The sequence below is a fragment of the Lissotriton helveticus genome, chromosome 2_1, assembly GCF_964261635.1.
Source record: "Lissotriton helveticus chromosome 2_1, aLisHel1.1, whole genome shotgun sequence".
In the NCBI taxonomy this organism is placed as follows: Eukaryota; Metazoa; Chordata; class Amphibia; order Caudata; family Salamandridae; genus Lissotriton; species Lissotriton helveticus.
Genome location: NC_136059.1, coordinates 488,722,448 through 488,747,387, shown reverse-complemented (window position 1 = coordinate 488,747,387; position 24,940 = coordinate 488,722,448).

The window sequence follows — 24,940 nt, the reverse complement described above, 5'->3', positions numbered from 1 at the left end:
CCAGTTAACGTGCACCGCTGCTCTGCCACCCATGGTGTGCCGTATTTACAATCAGATAGGAGAAAGCTGCGTCAAAACCCTGCGCCTGCTTTAAGCAGGCATAGGTCTTGACGCAACATTGTGGAGATGGGGCACCCCTGAGCCTTGCTTGAGCTGCATCGCACTTGCGATACAACTCCAGCAATGCGCCACCTTTACAGCACAGATACGTCACGCATCTGTGCCATTTTTGCCCCATGCTGCGCCGCATTGTAAATGCAGCACACCATGGGTGGCGGAACAGCGGCGCATGATGACTGGCACATCCCTGGTGATGCGCCAGTCATCATAAATCTATCCCTAAGCTTCTTATCTTGTTACAGATGAACCGCCATATGTACCATCAAACTATTTTGCATTTCCTACATGGCGAATTTTAAGGAATAAATAGCAATTCTTTACCATTCCTAATTTGCAATGAGCAAATTGCTAATTGCAAATTACCCATTCATTTCCATGGGCTAGGAGGCTCATAGGAATGAAGGTGCAATTTGCGATTAGCAATTAGCTCATCGCAAATTAGGAATTTTTCCAAGGGTGCATGGGTGTCTCAAGAACACCCTGCTGCACCCCTGAAAAAGAAATTTGGGGGCATATGGCGCACATACATGCCCTAAGGGCATGTATTGGCGTCATGTGGCACCTTTTGTTTTTTTAAAAAAAATGCTTTTTGAAAAGAATTCGCAAATTACCACCAACTAGAAGTTGGTGGTAGTTTCCAAATCCTTAATGTCATTTTTTACATATTTTTAGTTTGATACATTGCATTTAAGGAATCGCAAAATTTGCAAATCCTTCAGTGCAATCGCAAAATAAGGATTAGCAAATTTTGCTATTCCTTATTTTGCATCAAACTTGTTTGATACATACCATTTGTTTAATTAGCATTCGCAAAGGCTGAAATTTGCAGAATTTTGATCTTTGCGAATGGTAATTAGCTTGATACATATGACCCCAAGTGAGGCCTGTCTTGCAACATGGTGCATCTTTTGCATCACTGCTGCATCGGTTTCATGTGGCACGTTTTTTTTACACCATGACACATCTGCCTAAATGCATCAATTTGTAATTTTCTCGCCTCATAGCAAATCTTTTGCACCGCCACTGCATCATAAAAGTGACGCACAGTGGCGCAAAAGAGACATACACCTATCATAAATCTGTCTCTACCATTTTAAATGATTAATCCAGGATGACGATAAGGGGTGGCCTATCCAGAGGTTTGTTTATGGTGAGGCCTACTCAGGATTGCAGATTAAATTTACGCTTGATAAAGAATGCAGAGGAGATAATACATGTAAAGGCCTACCAATGAAGTAAGTAATGTCCACTTTATTGCGCCAGTCATCATAAATGTATCCCTAACCTTCTTATCTTGTTACAGATGAACCGCCATATGTACCATCAAACTATTTTGCATTTCCTAAATAGCGAATTTTAAGGAATAAATAGCAATTCTTTACCATTCCTAATTTGCAATGAGCAAATTGCTAATTGCAAATTACCCATTCATTTCCATGGGCTAGGAGGCTCATAGGAATGAAGGTGCAATTTGCGATTAGCAATTAGATCATCGCAAATTAGGAATTTTTTCAAGGGTGCAGGGGTATCTCAAGAACACACTGCTGCACCCCTGAAAAAGAAATTTGGGGGCATATGGCGCACATACATGCCCTAAGGACATGTATTGGCGTCATATGGCACCTTTTGTTTTTTGGAAAAAAATGTTTTTTGAAAAGAATTCGCAAATTACCACAAACTAGAAGTTGGTGGTAGTTTCCAAATCCTTAATGTCATTTTTTACATATTTTTTGTTTGATACATTGCATTTAAGAAATCGCAAAATTTGCAAATCCTTCAGTGCAATCGCAAAATAAGGAATAGCAAATTTTGAATTAAGGACATTTTAAGTCATTTCCACATGTGCAGTGTTTTCAAATTATGATTTGAAAATCGTTTTTGGGGAAAAGGAATGGTTTGCAAATTTATGACAAGGACATAATGGTATATGCTTCTCTATAAGGCATTTCACTGTCTCTGATGTCATTTTTCCCATATTACATTATAAGACCTTTCCCCATGGAGCACATTCCTTGTAAATATGCTCCCACCTGTGCATGGTGAATTTAGATTTTGACTGTTTGAGTCACATAGCCATGTTAAAAGTGACCCAAAAAAATTGCAAACGCTTTAAAAAAACACATTCATGTGTCTTAAGCACATTTTAAGTCATTTCCCCGTGGACAGTGTTTTGTAAGTGGCGCAAAAGAGGCATACACCTATCATAAATCTGTCCCTAGCATTTTAAATGATTAATTCATGATGACGATAAGGTGTGGCCTATCCAGAGGTTTGTTTAAGGTGAGACCTACTCAGGATTGCAGATTAAAGTTACGCTTGATGAAGAATACAGAGGACATAATACATGTAAAGCTCTACCAATGAAGTAAGTAATATCCACTTCATTGCGCCAGTCATCATAAATGTATCCCTAAGCTTCTTATCTTGTTAGACATCAACCGGCATATGTACCATCAAACTATTTAGCATTTCCAAAATAGCAAATTTTAAGGAATAAATAGCAATTCTTTACCATTCCTAATTTGCAATGAGCAAATTGCTAATTGCAAATTACCCATTCATTTCCATGGGCTAGGAGGCTCATAGGAATGAAGGTGCAATTTGCGATTAGCAATTAGCTCATCGCAAATTAGGAATTTTTCCAAGGGTGCATGGGTGTCTCAAGATCATCCTGCTGCACCCCTGAAAAAGAAATTTGGGGGCATATGGCGCACATACATGCCCTAAGGACATGTATTGGCGTCATATGGCACCTTTTGTTTTTTAGAAAAAAATGCTTTTTGAAAAGAATTCGCAAATTACCACAAACTAGAAGTTGGTGGTAGTTTCCAAATCCTTAATGTCATTTTTTACATATTTTTTGTTTGATACATTGCATTTAAGAAATCGCAAAATTTGCAAATCCTTCAGTGCAATCGCAAAATAAGGAATAGCAAATTTTGAATTAAGGACATTTTAAGTCATTTCCACATGTGCAGTGTTTTCAAATTATGATTTGAAAATCGTTTTTGGGGAAAAGGAATGGTTTGCAAATTTATGACAAGGACATAATGGTGTATGCTTCTCTATAAGGCATTTCACTGTCTCTGATGTCATTTTTCCCATATTACATTATAAGACCTTTCCCCATGGAGCACATCCCTTGTAAATATGCTCCCACCTGTGCATGGTGAATTTAGATTTTGACTGTTTGAGTCACATAGCCATGTTAAAAGTGACCCAAAAAAATTGCAAACGCTTTAAAAAACACATTCATGTGTCTTAAGCACATTTTAAGTCATTTCCCCGTGGACAGTGTTTTGTAAGTGGCGCAAAAGAGGCATACACCTATCATAAATCTGTCCTTAGCATTTTAAATGATTAATTCATGATGACGATAAGGTGTGGCCTATCCAGAGGTTTGTTTAAGGTGAGGCCTACTCAGGATTGCAGATTAAAGTTACGCTTGATGAAGAATACAGAGGACATAATACATGTAAAGCTCTACCAATGAAGTAAGTAATGTCCACTTCATTGTGCCAGTCATCATAAATGTATCCCTAAGCTTCTTATCTTGTTAGACATCAACCGGCATATGTATCATATAACTATTTCGCATTTCCAAAATAGCAAATTTTAAGGAATAAATAGCGATTCTTTACCATTCCAAATTTGCGATGAGCAAATTGCTAATTGCAAATTACCCATTCATTTCCATTGGCCAGGATGCCCATATGAATGAAGGTGCAATTTGCGATTAGCAATTAGCTCATCGCAAATTAGGAATTTTTCCAAAGGTGCAGGGGTGTCTCAAGAACACCCTGCTGCACCCCTGAAAAAGAAATTTGGGGGCATATGGCGCACATAAATTTTAACAACATTCCATTACCTCAAAAACGATTTTCAATTCATAATTTGAAAACACTGCCCACAGGGAAATTACTTAAAATGTCCTTAAGACACATGAAAGTGTTTTTTGAAAGCCTTTGCAATTTTTTTGGGTCACTTTTAACATGGTTATGTAACTCAAACAGTAAAAACCAAAATTAACATGCACAAGTGTGACCATATTTACAATGAATGTGCCCCACGGAGAAAGGTCTTTTAATATAATATGGGAAAAATGACATCAGAGACACAGAAATGCCTTATAAAGAAGTATACACCATTATATCCTTATCATAAATTTACAAACCATTCCTTTTCCCCAAAAACGATTTTCAAATCATAATTTGAAAACACTGCACATGAGGAAATGACTTAAAATGTCCTTAAGACACATGAAAGTGTTTTTTGATTGCCTTTCCAGCATGGTTGGGTCACTTTTAACATGGCTATTTAACACAAACATTCAAAATCTAAATTTGCCATGCACAGGTGGGAGCATATTTACAAGCAATTTGCGCCACAGAGAAAGGTCTTACATTAAAATGGGAAAAATAACATCAGAGACAGTCAATTGCCTTATAAAAAAGCATACACCATTATGTCCTTGTCATAAATTTAAAAACAATTCCTTTTCCCCAAAAACGATTTTCAAATCATAATTTCAAAACACTGCACATGGGAAAATTACTTAAAATGTCCTTAAGACACATAAAAGCGTTTTTGATTGCCTTTGCAGCATGTTTGTATCACTTTTAACATGGCTATGTAACACAAACATTCAAAATCTAAATTTACCATGCACAGGTGGGAGCATATTTACAAGCAATTTGCGCCACAGAGAAAGGTCTTACATTAAAATGGGAAAAATAACATCAGAGACATTCAATTGCATTATAAAGAAGCATACACCATTATGTCCTTGTCAGAAATATTATAAACATTCATCTTCCTCAAAAACGATTCTCAAGTCATAATTTGAAAAGACTCCACAGCTCCTATGCAGAAAAACACCCTGTCAGTACTAATACTTCACATTTTCTCCAATTACATTTTCTCAAAGAAACAAAATCTATTTGTAAAACACTTGAGACAAAGCAACATTTGAAAAACACAACTTTCTTCATAATTTTCTCCTTAAAGCACACTATTCTCTATCTAAATTAAAGAAATATTTTCTCACCTTAGCAAATACTTTGAGTTTGAAAACAGTCTCAGAAACACACCAATTTGTCTTCAGCAGAGCAAAAGGTATGCACTCCAGAGTCTGCAGCTATCAAAAGCACAGAAATGCTGTAATTCTTCACACATATCTCTCATGTCACCCAATCAAAACTCTTCCCTCACTTTTTTTCAAATGAAAACCCTTCCCCCCTCTGCCATTTCATGCCTTTTCTGCATAGCAACCACCTCTTGCAAGACCTCTGGTGTTTGCAAGTTCACACAACAATGTTGCAATTGAACTCTGAACTCTCAGTGCACCTGCGTATCCACTGCAATCTTTCATTTAATGATTATTTATTGACCATTCAAAATACATCTTTCAAAGAACTCATCCATGCACCCTAACTTTCTGTTTTCAGCAATCAAAATCCACCAATCACTGTTACTGCTTCATTAACACAGAAACTCCACAGTTTTTTTCATTTTAAACTCTCATTTTTTCAACTGCCATTTCATTGCCACACTTCATCTGACTGCAGCAGAACCTTCTCTCACCATGTTTTCTGTCTGGATTGTTGGACATAGTTATATCCACTGGGCTCACAGGTATGCTGAGAACAGAAATTTACCTAACCTCAATTTACAAGATGTGGAAATTAAATGGTTTGGCCACAGAGGATTAAAATGTCACCAATTGATACCATTGGTGAAAACCTTTATGCATTTGCCCAAACCTGACCTGTTAATTGTGCACTGTGGAGGTAATGATTTGGGCACTTTGACTGGGGTAGGTCTGGAAATGCTTTTAAAGGACACCTTTGAGCAATTGATGGCACTTTTTCCTCAGACTGCCTTGGTATATTCAAATATATGCCAAAGACAGAAATGGAGGTGGTCAAACCAATTTTGTCCACAAATTGAGAAGTCGAGGAAGCATGTAAACAAATCTGTTTCAGCTTACATGAGAGACCATGGAATGGGCTCCATGTACAACAATAACTTGCGTTACTACATGCAAGATATCTACAGAGGAGATGGAGTTCACTTCTCAGATGAGGGCAACAGAGTTTTCACTCTGAATTTAAGACTGTGCATTGGTACCTACTTATAAGTACCTAAATGTACCATAAACCCAAAAGCTCTTCTCAGAGCTACCCTACATCTGATCACTCACAATTATTATTTTACTCTAACTTTTTTCACTAATTTTCAACAAAGTACGCTCCCCGGGGCGCTACCCGGTACGCGAACCGGGAGCTAACCTCGCGAAATTTTAAAAAAAAATGTTTTTTTTTCGCACATATAAGCCTCCTCAGCCACCCTCACAAAACCTAGGGGGTCAAGATAAGTCTACCGTGCCCCCTTCTACCCATTCTGAACATTATTTGCCCTCCATTTTGTATCTTAATTCGACCGAAACACAAAATGGTGGACTCCCGTAACGCTTAAGGTTCGCGAACCGGGGCGCTCAACAGTTCGCGTACCGGGTCGCTCCCTGGGAAGCGCACCATCAAAAAAGGTGGGAAAGTAGTTTACAGAAAAACCACTGGAGACAATTTCACCAAATATAGATTAGCTCATACTACATACCAATCCCTACCATTTTCACAAATTTGATTGGAATTCCATTTAGCCATTTAGCCTGTAGACCTCTCTTAATACCCTGAGGTAAATTACTTCTCAAAACACATCTGAAGTGTTGGAATTGACAACCAATTAAAATGTTACTTTCATTTTCTACTTTTTTTACCTGACATTTGATTGGTTATGTACCTGAATATATATAAAAGAAGAGAAAGAAACACAGCCATTTTGACTACTACTTCCTGGTGTACATTTCAATTGGATTTTCACTAATCACTTCAACTTCTTTCTAAAGGTAAGTTGTTATTTTAAAAACTGAACTATATTGTGCACTATCAGTTAATATGGTAAACTTTTTCTGATAGTTATATACTATCCCTCTGTAGTAGTTATAGATTTAGATAGACTTCTCTGTTATAGTTATGGATGGAGTTAGGCTTCTCTTTTATAATTATGAATTTACTTACGTTAAATCACATACACTTTTTTATATTCCTACTTCCACTCTGATACTATACACTGCCCAAAGATAAATTCACTGATAAAAAATGCCTATCTAAAATTAATCCCAACAGTGCCCTATCTCTACTAATATATATTTTTTTAATCCAAATTTCAGGCAACATGGAAGGCGAACAGAAAGTTTCATTTCAAATTGTCCTGCAAGAGAGCAGCCAAGAATTAATTGATCCAAATTATATAGAATTTATGGATGAAACTTGGGACCAAGAACTACTGCAATGTGTGCAAGCAGTGGATGACCTCCTTCAAAATGAGGACATTTTACACCCTCATAGATTACAAGCTATGTTCAATGAAAATGACGACATTTCAGACAGTGAAATGTTAGAAATGTTATTAAATTTTGAAACACAATCACAATAATAAATAATTGCTTAAAAAATAAAAAAATTAAAAAATAATCAACAAAACCAACAATCAATTAACATACAGTATTTGAAAAAGTCTATCATTCATTTTTCATTGCAGTACGCTGCCCAGAACTCTTCCCGGTTCGCGGACCGGGCGCTACCCACGCAAAAAAAACAAATTTTTTTTTTATTTTTTTTGCCCCGCGGGGCCCTTTTAAAACCTCCACATTAAACCTAGGGGGTCAGGGAGGATCTACTATGCCCCCTTATGGTTATTTCCCCCTTTGTTTTGGCCTCCTTTTGTCTCTCAATCCTACCGAGAGACAAGATGGCGGCCGCTCCGGACTGTTTAGAATGTTGACAGACACCGGAGAACCAATCAGCTTCGCTACGCGAAGTTCCGGTACGCTTAAGGTCCGCGAACCGGGGCGCTGCCCGGTCCGCTGTTACAGATATATATCTTTTTTTAAACGTTAATTTCTCAAAATCCACTGGAGCACATATATTGAGACCTACAAAAGGCACATCGGGCTACCAGTCCCTACAATTTTGCCAAGTTTCGTGCAAATCCATTCAGCCGTTCGGGCTAAAAGTGAGGCCAACCGCCCTATGGAAAACTCAATGTTAAAAACACGTTTTGGGACCCCCCTTTTTTCTCGACCCCCCCTGGACGAAACCCCCCCCAATTTTCAGGGGCTGCTCAGAAACAAAATGTGCCATTTTCCTGAAAATTTCAGCCAATTCCGTCCACAAACGCCAAAGTTATTAGACATAGAATTTTCAAAAATCCCATAGGGAAAAAATCCTAACTATATATACCTACTGGCGACCGCCAGTAGGTAATATATATATATATTAATATATATATATATTCATATATATTACCTACTGGCGGTCGCCAGTAGGTAGTTATAGTTAGGACCTAGTTTCCATAGGAAATCCGCAACATTCTATTGGGAATAACTCTGGCGCCGGTTGAGGAATTTGTGTGTAATTTTTCAAACTTTTGGCCAGCTCCGCTCCACTCCTTCCCTGAAAGTCTAGGGTAGATTCGTCAAGCGGGGGCCGAGAAAAAAGGGGGGTCCCAAAACGTGTTTTCCCCATGTTAATTTCCATAGGACCTTTAGACACGGCTACAGCCCGAACCGCTGAACAGAATTACACCAAACTTGGCAAAATGGTAGAGTCTGGTACGCAGATCACGCTTTTGGTTAAATAGTGTAAATCCTTCCAGTAGTGCCTGAGAAAATTAAAGTTGAAATCAATTATATATCTATAAGCGCGCACCGTGCGCGCACCATGCACATACCTTGCCGTGCACGAGCTTCATGCTGATTGGCTGCCAACTGTCTGTCAACACTCCAAAACAGAAATGGATGGCAGCCATCTTGTGCCTCAGTAGACTGAGGCACAAGAAAGCAGAAATAAAAAGTGTAGAACTTAAAAAGGGGGCAGGGTAGAAGCACCCTGACCCCCTAGGTCTGCTCAGGGGGTCCCACAGGGACCCCCAAGGCGAAAAAAAAAAAAAGAAAAAAATTGAAAAATCGCGGGGTGTGCGCACGGTGTGCGCACCTCATGATTTTCCCCACAAAAACATTTTTTTTTTTGCCTTGGGGGTCCTTGTGGGAACCCCTGAGCAGGCCTAGGGGGTCAGGGTGGTTCTACCCTGCCCCCTTTTTGAGTTCTAAAACTTCTCGAGCACAAGCTGCATGCTCATTGGCTTTCAACACTTCAAACCAGGAAGTGTTGGCAGCCATCTTGTGCTCGGTAGACCGAGGCACAAGAAAGCAGAAAAACAAACGTGTAAAACACAAAAAGGGGGCAGGATAGAAGCACCCTGACCCCCTAAGCGTGCTCATGGGGTCCCACAAGGACCCCCAAGGCCAAAAATATATATTTTTAAAAACCCGGTATATTTATTTAAAAATTACCCCCCAGGGGGACCAAATTGTGGGGGCATAGTGATAAAGAATGTGGGGGGTGCCCAATCCCCCCCACACTGCCCCGGGGACCGCCGCCCTCCGGGGCAAAGCAACGCAGCCCCCTGGCGCATACTGGAGGCTCCTGGTGGGCTAGTTGCCTCCAGTATGCAAGGTGAATTAGTTCCCCCTCTGCAAACGCGCCTGTGGGCTGCGCTGCAGAGAGGTGTAAAAAAGGGTGTGGACTCATTACACCTCTCTGCAATGCAGCCCCCTGGGGAATACTGGAGGTTCCTGGTGGGCTAGTTGGCCCCCAGGGACCCCCAGTATGCAAGGGGAATTAGTTGCCCGTCTTCAAACGCGTCAGGGGGCTGCGTTGCAGAGAGATATACAAACATTTTTTATTAATTAATATTAAAAATATGTAATGTAATTTAAAAAATAATATATCTAAAAATAAAAAATGTATAATAATATAGTAAATCAGTATAAAAAATATAACAATTATTACATTAAAACATTTTCATTTACAAAACCATTGAAATTCACTGAAAAAACCATAGGTTACAGCCACGTTATAGTTAGGAATTAGCATTTAAAAAACCTTTGAAATTCACTGAAAAAACTGTAGGCTTTACACACGTTATAGTTAGGAATTAGCATTTAAAAAACCTTTTAAATTCACTAAAAAAAACGTAGGTTGGACACATGTTATAGTTAGCTGGACATTTCACCCATATAAAACCATTGAAATTCCCCCGTTATAGTTAGTTCAGCTAACTATAACTCGCGCGCCCGCAATGCACTGCTGATGACGTCACATATTACATCACTCATGACATGGTCAGTGACATCACTCATGACATCACTGATGACATCTCAAATGACATCACTGATGACATCACTGATTAAATCATCCAGAGAATGGGTGTTTTTCTGAAAATTAAATATGTTTAATGCCTGCTGTACGAGTTAATTGGGATAAGTTAGCGGCATGTAAACAAAAAGCAGATGAAAGTGTCTCCGATTTCTTTACTCGTTTCAAAGAAACTTTCATTGACCATAGTGGTCAAGATATGAGTACTGAAGGTGGACAGCGATTATTCGTGGACAAATTTGTCTTTAATTTACTTCCGGAATTATCGCACAAATTGAAACAATCAGAGAATTCAAGGGCCGTTTCATCGACTGCCCAGATATTAGCTACTGCTCAGTATTATGAGAACAGGGATAAGGAAGAAAAGGATAAAGCAGAGAAAAAGACTAAAGAATTGAAAGATTCTTTTCCAACAGGCTTATCCTCCTCGTTCCGGTCAGCCCCAATCGCAACAGCCTCCACAGCTTCAGAAATTGTTACAAAAACCTATGCCTTTTGTTCCGTGACCTCCATTGGGTCCTAATCAATGCGCCTATTGTAAAGAGGAAGGTCATTTTAAAATTAACTGTCCGGTTCCGTGATTTTCGACTTCGCTTCGTACTCAGCCGTCATTTTGTGACAGCCGCCGTTTTGTGTTGCCCTCACTCAGGCGCCACGGCGAACATAGTGTTTTTGCCTTTTCAGCTGCTCGCCTCTCCCGTTAAAGAGTAACCCTTTTTCCTTGTTTAAGAAACCGATGTCAGGAATTGGCCGAGTTAGGTAATCCATGTCTAGACTGATTGATCCTTGTCTTAGTTGGCTGTGTGGGTCTCACCATTCTTTCTTTCTCTTATCCTATTTAACTGGCCTTCACTATTCTTTCTGTGTATTCTCTTGTTACACAACTGTCCTTTGAGGCTCGCAAATACGTCTTGCCACCTGCAAATTGAATTAAATGCACTAGCATTGATTAACTTGAGGGGAGGGGAGAACACGGGGTCTGAAAGAAGGGTGTATACAAGATACCCGATAGCTTGTTTTCGAACTTTTCCCATTTGTCAGTTCTGTATGTTTTGGGAGTGAGTATTGTAAATGTGTACTGTATAAAAGACTGTACGCCACGGAATGAAGTGGCAGTCTCCTAAGAATATACTTCTGTACTTCGTGGATAACTGTGCTTAGCTGCAGCTAATAAACCTGATTTTCTACGCCTAACTGAGTGTCTCGATTCTCTGTCTGATAAGGCAGGTGAACCCGGAGATATCAGGCGTGCCCTGCGCCGCTAGGCCCATAAGGCCCGGTTCTCCACAGTTTAGTCACTAACCCATGCATTCAGTAAGACGCATGTAATCACTCATTTATACAGTCAGTCACGTACCTACTAAATCCTTTATACAGACACTTATACACCTACTCATTCTTCAATACAGCTTGGCATATATATAAAACAAATTTACACTTTACAGAAACACAGTCACTGGATGATGTCAGCGTTGATGCCATCAGTGATGTCATTTGGGATGTCATCAGTGATGTCATCAGTGATGTCACTGACCATGTCATGAATGATGTAATATGTGACGTCATCAGCAGTGCATTGCGGGTGCACGAGTTATAGTTAGCTGAACTAGAACTATCTATATCAGGGGAATTTCTATGGTTTTGTACGAGTGAAATGTCTAACTATAACATGTCTGAAACCTATGGTTTTTCTGTGAATTTCAAGGTTTTTTAAATACTAATTTCTAAATATAACGTGTCTGGAACCTATGTTTTTTTCAGTGAATTTCAAAGGTTTTTTAAATGCGAATATCTAGCTATGACATGCCTGAAACCTACATTTTTTTCAGTGAATTTCAAAGGTTTTTTAAATGCTAATTTCTAACTATAATGTGTCTGAAACCTATGTTTTTTTCAGTGAATTTCAAAGGTTTTTTAAATGCCATCTTTGCCATGACCTGCCACACATGCAGAGGCTCATGGAGGACATGCTGTGGAAGGAGGCGTAAAGGATGGCACCCACCGCTAAACATGAAATGTAGCTGGGATCTACCAATGCCCTTCAGATCCTCTTCATGGCATTGCTGCCACAAGGCATGGCGCAGATGAATGCTTCTGCCCCCACACCATTCACATCTCTGCCCCCTGGTGTGTTAGCGCCTCACAGTACAGCAGGCATATGCACTGCGCCCCCTGAAGTGTCAGTGGCACACAGTGCGGAAGACAGTCCATCACCGTCCACTGATGTGTCAGTGGCACACAGTGCGGAAAACAATATACCTTTGTCTACACAGTCCCGCAGCTGGTACAGAAAAACCCACAGGTGGGGCCGTACACACATACGAGGATGAGGACGTGGATGGGTTTGAGATCAGAAGAAGGCACTACCTATTCATTTCTGCCACCTGGCCAGTTTGTCCTTGGTGCCACACATGGCCCCACGACCTTCCATTGTCCCACGTAACACTCTGATGCCCTCACCTTGGTCATCAACATGGTCTGCCATATCCTCTTCAATGACCAATGATACGGCATCCTCACTGGGGACTGTACTTTTCCAGTTCCGCGGTACCTGTCATCACCGGATGAACTCTGGTTCCTCCTCCACAAGCCCATATTGTGAAGTGTGCTTGTCCTGTTCCTCTACCGCTCCAGCTGCTAAACTCCAGTGGATGTGAAATAAACATCCAGTGACGCAATGCTGTGTTATGTTTTACCCAATTTATGTATGAATATGTGGAACAATGTAGAGACAGTGATTGACCTTACGTCAATGATGCTAAGCTAATGGGATGCCAGTCGCAGTATGCTACATAGCCTATTGTGTTTCTGGTGCCGTAAACACTACAATGGGGACACACACATTAGTCACTGCCTTGTCCAGACATGTACTGAATCACGCGCACTGCCTCAGAGTCATTCTGGCTATCCCTGCCCTGTTCGGTCGTACGCCATGCCACGCCACTCCGATTATGTTCAGACGTTGGGCCCACCTACCTACCTGTCACAGGCGCACTCGCTGTTGGTGTGCAGGTCAGTAGTCTAATAGTTAACATGTCACAGCCACTCACTGAGGGCAGGTTTGCACACACATCACACCCATCCGGCAAATGCGTCACAGGTCATGTGACCACGCAAATATAATGGATCGACAACGTCATATCCTTTATTGCCGGTGGTGACTGGATGGTGGATGCTCCTCGGCTCTGAATCATAAAGAGTCCATGAAAAGTTGTGCAGAGTGTTAGTCGCACCCTGAGCTGTATGGCCATCATGGGCCTACCACCACGTGGCCCAGACTTAAGTTGCACAGGGTTAGTGCTACCCGAAGCTGATGTGGCCGTCAGGGGCCTACCACCACATAGGGTGGACTTGAGTTGCACAAGGTTAGTCGCACCCTAAGTTGTATGGCTGTCAGCGGCCTACCACAATGTGGCGCTGACTTGCGTTGCACAGGGTTACCGGCACCAGAAGCTGATGTGGTCTCCACCATGGATGACTCAGGACTCAACGACATGTGTGGGATCGGCTGGGCTGCAGAGCGGGTCCATATAATGTGCACCAAGCCATGGGGGTGGGACCGGGCCCTGGAGCTTTCATGTGCACATGGAGTGCCCACTGGTAGACAATCCGGTGGCAGCATGTAAATATTTGGTCATGGATGCGCAGGGGCGGAGGTGTCTCTCTTGCTCTCTCTCTCACTTCCCTCTCTTCACTCTCTCTCTCACACTCTTCCTTCCTTTGCTTCTATCTCACTCACTCTCTCTCCCTTTCTCATTTCCTTCCTTTCCTTCCCTCTTTTTTTCTCTCTGGCTTTTTTTTCCTTCCCTCTTTCTACATGTCTCACTCCTTTTAAATGCGCATTACACATGTCCTTATTTTGTGCTTTATTTTCCAGGCTGTGTCGTCGACATTGATGGACTCGACAGGAGTCTTCCACTTTGTTGTTTTGTGTTGAGTTTGTTAAGTTTCAAGAAAGTTTTTGGTTGTTACTTAAGTGCTGTGTGACTCTTTCTCGTTCTTATTACTGTTATTTGGTGGCAGTTATTGCGGGAATACTGGTGATGTCTGCAGTTTGCACCAGCTTCTGAATAGTGTGTTAGATTTATCTCAACTTTAGTTGCATTAAAGTGCTGATAATGAGATGCAGAGTAGGCGTTCCCGTACAAAAACACATGAGGTGCACCTTTGTGATTTATTCTAAATACTAAAATCCTGTATTGAATTGCACTGTGGTAGTGGGTGCATTTACAGTGTACACACAAAATCAATGAAGAAATCTCATGGTATTTATATTGATTGGACATAGTGAGTCAGGTGCTAGATCTTGACAGGATACACTGCCCAGTGTGTTTATTTTTCTGTACACGAAAACACAACATCACAACTTTGACAACAAAAGGCAAAAACTGTGATGCTAAACAAATTCCAGTGCTAAGCTGCGTTAGCACCAGGGATTTTACACCTGCTTTCTGCTGGTGTTGTTAAGCAGGACGACTACCTGCAGCATGAAAAGGAACACAGCCAAAAGCCACACTGGAACACACACAGGTGGCATAGAGTCAATGAGCATGATACACGGATACTCATGAGGGCCACAACATTCATCGCAACAACCCCAGGACTGCCAACGCCCCCCGAACCTGCATCTGAGCAAGTGTGTCCATGTGGTCATTGGGTTAGCATGATGGGCACAGGCCCTATAACAACACAGTGCTGTCTTCAGTGGACACTACCTTGTCACCTCAGTGTTGGCAGTGAGCCTTGACATGTAGCTACGCACGCATCCTCTTGCATGCACAAGCGGCAGGTGCTGGTACTGTGGGCCTATCCAGCAAGGGGAACGGGGTGTCTCGGACATGTCCATGTGCAGGAACTGAGGTAAGTGTGTCTCTATGTTCTGGTGTTGCCGCCCCAAGGGCCGCGCAGTCGATGTTGTAAAGTGGCATGCACCACCTCCAAAGGGCAGTGTCACGATGTGGTTGGAATGCCGCAGGACATGTGCGAAAATTCATTACCATGGTGTGCCGTAGGAGTGCACAGGATGCAACAGTGCAGCACACAAAAGTGTGGTGGCTCGTGGGAGGGAGAAGCAGCTGTTTGGCAACCCACCCATGTGCCACATGCTGGGCAGCTCATCTATGATGACCAGGGTCGCAGACATCCCACAACACCCACGACCGACTTCTGTACACACCCTGTATGAATGCAGCTGGAAAAGGTACTGTAGGGATGAAAAGTTATTTGGCTGAGCTATCTTGCGCTCGCATATCTGCTGCTCCGAGAAGGAACTTGCAAGTGACCAGCCCCCCCTGACAGATACAATAATATTTGCATCCATCTCCCACACTACGCACTACCCGATTTGAGAACGAGTACACATCCCACACTCAAAAGTCCTTTGTCGTAGTTAGTGTGCCTGAAATGGCATTGCCATGTACTCCCACCACACCCCTGCCCTGCACCCATTGAACACAGGCCTGGCTCATTGCACCAAGCTGTGCCATTTCATCCACAAGACTGGCACACGGCAAACCAGTGCAGCTACAAACAGAGCCACTGACGCAATGGCAGGGCATCTCAAACACATGGTCAACTCCATTCACATCCATCTATACCTTGTATGTCTGCTGCATGTCCTGGGTGCACTGCCTTTGGTAGTGCTGCGGATCACTTACCGGGTGAGCTTCGGCATTGCGGACGTCACCTGTGTTCAACCGGTGTTGCAATGTCGCACGTGCCTATTCGAATGGTGCATAGACGTGTGCCTCTCTAACGTGTAGGACGATGACATGGATTACAATGGGTGTGTGCGCCCCCTGTTGGCCCATGACCAGGAGTGTCAAGGTGATGCCCATTTATGGCATGCATGGATGTTTGGCATACATGTTGGGAACTGGACCTGGGAGATTTCACGTGTCGTAGTATGCAGTGAGCAAATTGTCCCACTCCCCAATTCTGCTTTGGTGCATATTGAGTACAGTGGTTGGAGTCAGCAAACTGTTCCTGTCAGCTGATGGATTACATCGACGACATGTCAAATATTGTGGCCAACCATTACTCTGTAGAGATAGTGGTTTACGCAGTTGAACTTGCATTCATGGACGAGTGACCAGGTACCTACAAGCACAAATTGATGTCCCACATTGCACGTGACCCACTGCATCATTGCACTTTGGGCATCTGGTCACATGTCCCAAGACGACAGTGGACATGGCTGCATTGGTGTCGACTCATGTCCGAGGCGCGGAAAACCAACGCTGCGTGACACTGATGTGTGTTGGCGATGGACTACCCCGAGGTGAACATGGATGTTTTTCCTACATCTTTATTCAAGCATGCTGCTGCATTTGTCTGCATATCGTGGCACTTTTTTTTAATAAAGTTTCCACATTTTCACTTGTCTCCAAATGTTTTGTGTCTTCATTTGTATGCCAATGTGTGTGTCACGTACTCTCTGGCTGCCTGCCATACATGAATTGCTACCACATCCGGACTGTGGGTTTTTACTTATGCGTTCTCATGTCTCTGTTTTGTACTGACGCTTTTGGATGTTTATTTGCCACAGGCGAGAGCATTTGTGTCCTGAGTTTGATTGGGCGAATGTTTGTGTTTGGACAACATTGTGTTGGATGTTGGTGTGCTCTGCTTCCTATGTGTGTTTGCTGCATTGTGTGAGAGATGCCCCTTCATTTTAAGTTTTGTTCACCCTTCTCCCTTTCAGGCAGTGTGGTTTTCACTTCTGTGCTTGTTCAGTGGTGTGAGATTGGCGGGTTGTGTGACTTGTGTTCCTTGTTGGTGTGTTTCATTTTGGACATGGTTTGTCTGTAGTTGTGCTGTACTTAATTGTGCATGTGTTCCATTGTGCCCACCTCCCTGTCCCCTCACTCCCAGTTTGTTCCTCTTCCTAGTGCTGTTGTGTCTGTAATTTTGTTGCTACACACATAAATACATGAAAAGAACTAATTAGAATTGTTCCGTGATTCTTTTAGATTGCAAAACCTCTCTCTATTGGTTATTTTTTAATTTTCAATATAAACAGTTTTTTCAATATTTAAGGACACATAGAAGTCAGAAGTGCAACATATTCTATCAACCCACTTTCTAGAACATTCTACAGGTTAAAAGTTCATGAATTTTTTTCAACCTAACAATATTATTTTGCAACATTTTCTCGAACATTTAACGCACGTGCAGGTTAAAAGTTCAAGATTGTTTTAAGTTCGAACAGTTCAAGATTGTTTTAAGTTCGAACAATGCCTTCCAAATGCAAGTAGCAGGTGTGGTTGAGTTGAGCAAATTTCATCCTAGTATATGTACTCCACGTTTCAACTACTTTTTCTTAAAAAATCACAAAGATACTTTTCACAAAATGTATGTGCACCCTACTTTTAAAAAGCAATGCTTTTCAATTAGTTATCGTTTTGCATTGGGGAAAAAAGTAGTTCCCATCTTTAAACATATCTTTTATTCGGCGCGGGGGTGACCTGTTCCCAGGACACCCCCGCGCCGCACGGCCACCAGCTGTGTGTGTGCCCCTCGCTGCTGCTCGCAGCCTCGCTTTGACGCCTGCCTTGCTGCCTGCCTCGCTACTCGTTGCCCCCGCAGTCTCCGCCGTATTTTCAGTTGTTTGTATTGTTGCATTTTTGTATTTGTATTTCTTGCCTCTTTGTAAATCTTGCCGTCTCCCCCTGCGCCTTCCCCACCCCTGTCCCCGCTTCCCGCCGCCGCCGCCGTTCATGCGGCCATGCCCCCTTTTTTTCTGTGCCCTCCCCGCTCCCGCCTCCCAGCTGCTCCTCCCTCCCACTTAGCCTTAAATGGCGACAGAGCGAACGCGCAGCGGTCACGCGCAGCGGGCTCGCCGATTGTGCGCCGAAGGCGCTCCAAAGGTAAGCCCGTCTGCGCCCGTCCGCGCCTGGACCGCGCCCAGCGCCAGGACCCCTGGACCCCACCGACGCAAGATGACCCAACAGACCTACAACGCCGCCGCCCTCAACGCACTCAATGCCGGCCGGAACCCCGCCTGCTGCCGGGCCGCCCCGAAACACTTCCACGGACCCTTCACCTGCTCAACCTGCAAGTTCACCTGCCTCCGAACATGCACCGCGCCCGCCAAGCCGAACCCCAGCAACCACCTCAAGTGCATCTTGCTCAACACCCACTCCGTCCACAGACACGCCGTCGAACTTTGGAACCTGCTCGACACCACATCACCAGACGTCGCGTTCCTCACGGAAACATGGATGAACGCCTCCTCAGCCCCCGACATTGCCATCGCCATCCCGGATGGATACAAGATCATCAGGAGGGACCGCGTCAACCAGACCGGAGGAGGCATCGCCATCGTCCACAAGAACACTATCCGCATCACGAGCGAAGCCGACGACACCTTCACCGCCGCCGAACACCTCCACTTCCAGATTCACACCGACCCAAAGACGACCCTCAGAGGCACCCTCATCTACAGACCCCCGGGACCACGCACACAATTCAGCGAAGACATCACGGACTTCATCAGCCCTCACGCCCTCCCCTCCGCCGACTACATCCTCCTAGGGGACCTCAACTTCCACCTGGAGAACATCAAGGACCGCAACACCGCTGCCCTGCTGGACAACCTCGCCAACCTCGGACTCAAGCAACTGGTCAACACCCCCACCCACTACGCCGGCCACACGCTTGACCCCATCTTCTCAGCCAGCAAGCACATCGCCTTCAGCCACTCCGCCGGACTTCACTGGACCGACCACAGCTGCGTCCACTTCAGCTTCAGAAAAACCACTACCCACCACCACCCGCAACAGGTTCCTCACAGAAGTTGGAGCAAGATCACCGCCAACCAGCTCACCACCTCCTCAGCCGGAACCCACCTGCCAGCACACCGGACCCCAACGAAGCAGCCCGCAACTACACACAGTGGTTGACCGCCTGCGCCGACGACCTCGCACCACTGAAGAACCCTCCCAGCAAACCCAGAAGCAAGAAGGCCCCCTGGTTCACCGACGAACTCAAGGACTCCAAGAAGACCTGCCGCACCCTCGAGAAAGCCTGGCTCCTCGACCGGACCACTGACAACATGACCGCCGTCAAACACGCGACCCGTAAGCACCACCAGCTCATCCGCAACACCAAGAAGAAATCACTGAAGGATCGACTGGACAACAACGCCCACGACAGCAAGGAACTCTTCAGCATCGTCAAGGAGTTCTCCAACCCCAACACCGGCAACAACGACATCACTCCGTCACAAGATCTCTGCGACTCCCTCGCCTCTTTTTTCCACCGCAAGATTGCCGACATCCACAACAGCTTCGGCGCACCTCCCTCGCACCCAACCGTTGAACCAACGCACCCCACCGCCACCCTCTGCAACTGGACCACAGTGACCACCGAAGACACAGCCCGCACGATGAACACCATCCACTCCGGATCTCCGACTGACCCCTGCCCCCACCACGTCTTCAACAAGGCCGACTCCACCATCGCACCCCAACTCCGAGACATCATCAACACCTCCTTCGACACCGCCACCTTCCTGGAGAACTGGAAGCATGCCGAACTCAGCGCCCTGCTGAAGAAACCCACAGCGGACCCCACCGACCTCAAAAACTTTGCCCCATCTCGCTCCTCCCTTTTCCTGCCAAAGTCATTGAGAAGATCGCCAACAGACAGCTTGCCGCCTTCCTCGAGACAAATGGATCCCTCGACCCCTCGCAGTCCGGCTTCAGAGCCAACCACAGCACCGAGACCGCCCTCATCGCAGCCACCGATGACATCCAAACCCTTCTCGACAACGGGGAAACAGCGGCACTCATCCTCCTGGACCTCTCCGCCGCGTTTGACACGGTCTGCCACCGCACCCTAGTCCAACACCTCAGCAACACCGGCATCCAAGAGAAGGCATTGAAGTGGATCATCTCGTTCCTCGCTGGAAGAACACAAAGAGTCCGCCTCCCCCCGTTTCGTTCCGAGGCCACCGAAGTCATCTGCGGCGTCCCGCAAGGATCATCACTCAGCCCCACCTTCTTCAACATCTACATGAGACCTCTCGCAGCCATCGCACGCCAACACAACCTCAACATCATCTCCTACACCGACGACACCCAACTGATCCTCTCCCTCACCAGAGACCCCGACACCGGCAGAGCCAGCCTCCACGAAGAGATGAAAAACGTCGCCGAGTGGATGAAGAAACAGCCGCTTGAAACTGAACTCAGACAAGACAGAAGTCCTCATCATTGGACCATCACCCTCCGCCTGGGACGACTCCTGGTGGTCCCCAGCCCTGGGCACCGCCCCCAAGCCGACAGACCACGCACGCAACCTGGGCTTCATCGTGGACTCCTCCCTCTCAATGACCAGACAAGTCAACGCCGTCTCCTCCTCATGCTTTCACACCCTCCGCATGCTCCGCAAGATCTTCCGATGGATCCCGATCAAAACCAGGAAGACGGTCACCCAAGCCCTCGTCACCAGCCGGATGGACTACGGAAACACCCTCTACGCCGGAACCACAGCCAAGCTACAGAAAAGACTACAACGCATCCAGAACGCCTCCGCCCGACTCATCCTGGACATCCCTCGACGCAGCCACATCTCCGGCCACCTGAGGAACCTGCACTGGCTCCCCGTCAACAAGAGGATCACGTTCAGGCTCCTCACCCACGCACACAAGTCTCTCCACGACCTGGGCCCCAAGTACCTCAACGACCGCCTGACCTTCCACACGCCCACCCGCCAGCTACGGTCCGCCAGCCTCGCTCTCGCTGCCGTACCGCGCATCCGAAGAGCCACCGCCGGAGGCAGATCCTTCTCCTACCTGGCGGCCAAGACATGGAACTCCCTCCCCATCCACCTTCGGATGACCCAGGACCACCTCGCCTTCAGGAGACAACTCAAGACCTGGCTGTTTGAGCAGTAGCGGCCCCCTTCCCCCAAGCGCCTTGAGACCCTTCCGGGTGAGTAGCGCGCTATACAAGTGTTATGATTGATTGATTGATTGATTGATTGATTGATTGATTACAAACGGACTGCATGAGCTACAGACAGCTATCCATACCTCCCAGCCATACCTTTAAAATGCTAGTGTGGATCGTAGGACATAGCTATATTTTTGGTGCAAGAGGTATGCAGAACAGAGACATATTGACTTAGACCTAGGTTTACAAAATCTGGACTCTAAATGGTTTGCACAGAGAGGATTGACGTGACACCAATTGTTGCATTTGGTTAAAACCTGTTTGCCTCTCCAACACCCTGACCTCATGTTGTGCACTGTGGTGGAAACGACCTAGGCACATTGACAGGCGTAGGTTTGAAAATGCTTATGAAGGATACCTTTAAACAACTGATGTTGCTTTTCCCTCAAACTGTCTTTGTTTATTCCAATATATGCCAAAGACAGAAGTGGAAATGGTCAAACCAATTTTGCCCTCAGATTGAAAAATCTAGGAAGAATGTCAACAAAGCTGTGTCTACATACCTCAGGGGCCATAGAATGGGGTCCATCTACAACAACAACATACGTTTTGATATTGCTGATATCTACAGACGTGATGGAGTACACTTCACAGATCAGGGAAATCGAGTTTTTCTGAATAACTTGAAGCTGTGCATCCGCACTTATATGTAGCTCCAACTAATAAACACAAGGGCTCTTTTTAGAGCCACCTTATATTCCCAATATCGGTTTGCAGAGTAACAGCTGTGATCCGGCTAGCACAGGGAGACCTGCGGGCCATCAGGAAAGCTCGCAGAGGGAGAGCTGTGGCCCGTCCGCTCGGCTCGCACAGAGAGAGCTGTGGGCCGTCAGCTCGCAAATGCACAGCAGCGTGCTGGCTCGCAGAGGGAGAGCTCGAGTTTAACTTGCAAAGAGACACCAACGGCCAACGGCCCTGCTAGCAGAGACACACCTATGACCTAATGGAGTGGCTCGCACATGTAAAGCTAGGGAAACGACGGCTCGCAGACGCAGACCTGCGAGCACACGGACTGGTACTGTTTTATGTTTTAGGGTAGTACAGTGGTATTTGTGTACTGTAACGGGGTTGTACTGCATGTACTGTTTTAGGATTTAGAAGGGTGCAGTGAGTTTGTGTAGTATTTGGAAGTTCATGCTGAAAAAACTGTTTTACGGTTCAGAGTAGCGCAGTGTTGTTTTTGTAGTGTAGGAGGTTATGCTAGGAGTAGTGTTTTAGGATTTACGGTAACACAGTGGTGTTTCTATAGTGTAGGGGGTCGCACTGAGAGTAGTGATTTAGGGTTTAGGGTAGTACAGTGGTGTTTGGGTACTGTAAAGGGTCGTGCTGGGAGTAGTCCTTTAATATTTGAGATACTACAATGGTGTTTATGTACTTTGGGGGGTCGTGGGATGTTAGTGTGTTAGGGTTCACGGTACCGCAGTGTTCTTCGTGTAGAATAGGAGGTCATGCTGGGGGTAGTCTTTAAGGATTTAGGGTAGTGCAGTGGTATTTAGGGAATGTAGGGGATCGTGCTGGGGTAGTGTTTTAGAGATTACGACAGTGCAGTGGTGTTTCAGCAGTCTTTACCAACAGACCAATTCACAGAGCTGGTGATATGAGGAGAGGTAGCGTGAAAGGGGTATCTCACACAGACACAGATGCCAGTGTTGCCTCGCTTGTTGAGGAAGCAATCTCCTGCGCGTAACCCCTCGGTCAATCAGATGTCAGAATTCTCAAATATTGATATCATAAATTTGATATTTCACAAAAACTACTTAACGAATTCACACCATTTAAACAAAAGCATGCTTTCTGGGCCATCACCTTTCTCCCTGCCAAATTTGGCGTAATTCCGTTCAGCATTTTCACTTGTAGACTTCTGTAAACTTTTGTATAAAAATTGCATGGAGAAAACACGTTTTGGGACCCTCTTTTTTCTCAGCCCCTCCTACACCATTCACCCCAAAACTTTCAATATAGGAGCTAACTAAAAAAAGATAAACTGTTTGAAAAGTTTCGTAAAGATTCACCAAATTACGACAAAATGAGCACTTAGAGGGCTCCAGGAGGGGGGGTCACGCAACCCCCTAACTACATGAGGGAAGCCCCGGGGCTGCACGGACCCCAGCGGGCCCCCGCAACGCCTGCAAGCCCTCTCTATTATTTTTTTAAGAAATGCCCCCGTACTCTAGCCCACCCAGGGACCTCATTAAAAAAAAACATGGGAGCCCGCGACCCCAGCATGAATTGTGCCAATTTTCATTTTTTTAAAAATACTATTTTGTGCCCTGGCAGTCCTTCCAGGCCCCCCTGAGCAGATCTAGGGGGTCAGGGTGTTTCTACCATACCCCTTGCCTTGTTTTATACCTTTGTTTCTCCATTTTCAGGTGACTCGCCTCTACCGAGCCAGAAAATGGCTGCCAACACTTCCTGGTTTGGACTACTAGCAGCCAATCACAGTGAAGCTCGCTCACGCGACTTAGGCTCCGCCCAGATATCAAAACTTTTATTTTTCTAATTCCTCAGCAACTATTGTACAGATTTACACCATTTAAAAAAGGGTGCTTTCTGACCCACGCACTACCTTTGTGCCAAATTTGGGGTAATTCCGTTCAGTAATTTCGGCTGTAGCCTTGCACAAAGTTTCCTATGAGAACATTATTTTTGACTCTCATTTTTTGAATTTCTCAAAAACTACTGAACGGATTTACACCAAGCTCTACTTTTCTGCTAAATTTGAGGTATTTCCATTCAGCAGTTCGGGCAGTAGCTTGTCGCAAAAATTCCTATTGAAATTAACATGGGGAAAATGCGTTTTGGGACCCCACTTTTTTCTCAGCCCCCACTTGATGAATCACCCCTAAACTTTCAGGCTAGGAGCTGACCTGGATGGACTTTTTTAGGAGAATTTCATAAAGATTCATCAAACGACGCCAAAGTTATTAGGAAATCAAAAAATGCTTTTCCTATGGAAACTAGGTTCTAACTGTAACTACCTAGTGGCGGTAATATATATCCAACTGGTAGTCGCCAGTAGGTAGGTATAGTTAGGACCTAGTTTTCATAGGAAGAACATTTTTGATTAGCTCCTAACTGTAGAGCCATTTGACAAACCTTCACAAAATTTTCAAACCTAGTTTGCCAGTCACTTCAGAAAAAGGGGGGTCCCAAAACACATTTTCCCAATGCAATTTCCTATAGAATTTTAGACACAACAACACCTAAACCTCTGAATGGAATTACACCAAATTTGGCAGAAAGCTATATCTTACTTTAGAAAGAGTGTTTTTTGTAATTTGGTGGAAATCTGTTAAGTAGTTTTGGATACATTAAAGTAAAAAGATATATGTATATCTAGAAACACAGATTCACTTCAGAACCACTGTGGCAGATCCACAGAGTCATGTGCCAACAGAAACACTGTGATTGGCTGACCACAACCTGAGGGATAGGTTATGGTCGCCATTTTGTGCTTTGGGATTCAGTTCCCAGGGGGAAATAAAAATTAAAAAGTGATAGAAAGGTTCAGTGTAGAGGTATCCTGACCCTGTGGGATTGATTGAGGGGTCTATGAATGACGCCTCATGGACAGGATACTGT